The sequence below is a fragment of the Alligator sinensis genome, unplaced genomic scaffold (genome assembly GCF_000455745.1).
Source record: "Alligator sinensis unplaced genomic scaffold, ASM45574v1 scaffold1740_1, whole genome shotgun sequence".
Taxonomy (NCBI): Eukaryota; Metazoa; Chordata; order Crocodylia; family Alligatoridae; genus Alligator; species Alligator sinensis.
This window is the reverse complement of record NW_005843154.1, coordinates 134242-136384: the sequence shown is the minus strand read 5'-3', so window position 1 is coordinate 136384 and position 2143 is coordinate 134242. Positions and strand designations below refer to the sequence as shown.

General features: G+C 52.5%; 1 pseudogene; it reads right to left on the bottom strand.

Moving 5' to 3' along the window:
* Nucleotides 1–868: 868 nt before the first annotated feature.
* On the bottom strand, nt 869–987 carry LOC112548390 (annotated as a pseudogene).
* Between the last annotated feature and the right edge of the window lie 1156 nt (nt 988–2143).

The window sequence follows — 2143 nt, the reverse complement described above, 5'->3', positions numbered from 1 at the left end:
GCTTTCTTGTCTGGCGTAGCCACAAGATTACCATTTGCATCTTGCAGGGGCCCTACCTTGCCTGGTGCCCTCTTCTTGCTCCCAATGTACTTGAAAAAGGACTTTTTGTTGTCCTTAATCCTGAACACTAGCCTGAGCTCCATCTCTGCCTTGGCCTTCCTACCCTCCCGGGCCGAGGAGGAGTACTCCTCCTTGGTGATAGCTCCTCCCTTCCACTGGTTGTACACCCTGCTTTTAGTCCTCAGGCATTGCTGAATGCCCTTGCTGAGCCAAGGAGGTTTCTGAGCACTCTTGCTTCTCTCAGGGACTGTTATCCTTTGGGCCTGGAGGATCGCCCCCTTAAGGTACGACCATCCCTTGTGGACTCCCATCTCCTCTACCTTCTGGGCCCTCAGTGCCTCCCCCACTAGTCTCCTAAGCTCATTGAAGTTGGCCCTTCTGAAGTCAAGGGCATTAGCCTTGGTGTGAGCCCTTGACACCCTGTGTTGGATAGTGAAATCCAGCAGGTGAAAATTGCTATTTCCCAGGTGGTCAAGGACCTGCAGTCCCCTCACCAGGTCATCCCCCATGGCCAGAACCAGGTCCAGCAAGGTGTTACCCCTAGTGGGGCCGTGCACCTCCTGGATAAGGTGAAGGTCCTGTAATGCAGCCAGGAACCTATGCGAGCGGTCAGACCTAGCTGTCTGCTCCTCCCAGCAAATGTCTGGGTAGTTAGGTCACCCATAACAATGACATCCCTTGATCTAACCGCTTCCATGAGCTGACTGGAGAAGTCCTGGTCCAGCTCTTCCCCCTGTTTGGGTGGTCTGTAGTAGATACCCACCATAAGGTCCCTTTTGCCTCGCCCCCCTTGTAGTTTGAAAAACTTGGCCTACGGCACTCGGGATTCCCAGGCAGTCTCCCATCCAGGTATTAGCCGGGCCCGGGACTGCTTAGTTTCCAAGATCGGACAGCATCAGGTGCAATCAGTCTGGTCTGGCCATTGGTGGCTTTTGGTGTTAGCATTACTGGTCTTGTTTTGTTGTTATTATTTATGCTAATAACAATAGTGATTATAGCAATTAAACAACAGCAACAGTAGCAATGGCAGTAATTGTAGTTTAGTTGCCAGTATCTGTTCACTAGAAATAACCCATCCATCAAGTACCTTGTAACTTTTGGAAGAAACTTCAGGCTCTTGATTTATTGACTGATGGAGTGCAGATCGATTGGTTGACAGCCTGACATGTTTATACAGAGCACCACAAAATTTTCTTTGTACCAGATGCCTACTGAGAATTAACAATATTTCTTTTGAATTTTTAGGAATGATCGTTTCCTGCAAAATCCAGATTGATCCATGGGTGTTGTGTAATAATTTAATTAATGGACATGTAGTAGACATGATGGGCTTGGACTTGACACCAGGAGGAAGGCACTGCATCTCAGAGGTACATCCAAGGCCTAGCACCAGGTTTGGAGCTAGGAGACCCACATGCTGATCCCAGCCAATCAGGTGCCCCGTTGCTCTCACATGGATCCGGGCCTAGAGATTCACTGGATTCCCCGAGATCCTCCCAGCCATAATCCCCTCTGCTGCTTGCAAGGGGGCTCCCAAAGAGGGGCTCCTAGCAAACAAGGGACCCCCATGGGCAGGAGGAGGTCCTTCAAGGGCACCGCTCCCCTGCAGGACACGCCCTGCTACTGCACTCCCTCCCCCGTGATGGTCACAGGGGTTCAATAGCAGAAGGAGGGGGTAGATGTCTAGCCTGCTAATGAGAAAATGGGTTGTTAGGTAGAAGGACCTGACCCCCAGGAAACCAGCAGGGCAGCACCGGCGTGTTTACCAGGCAGTAAGTCGGAGTTGCTCCTTCCAGGGGGTATTTCAAAGGCTCTGTTGCTCCTGGAGCAAGATGGAGGGCAGGGGGGGGCATTATTTGAAAGTCAAAGTGGGCACTGCTCCCTTGTGGACACTGTGTGGGCCGGCTCCCGGCCCCGTCCTCGCCGGGCACGAGCCGGGCCCGTCTGTGTGCACGCGGGCTGTGGCCGGCAGCCCGGGCACGCGGGGCCGGAGAAAAGTCGCGGGCTGGAGTAACACGCTCGAGCTAGAATCAGTCACGGAGGCGTAATGGTTGATTGAAAAGATTATTTAATTACACCGGAG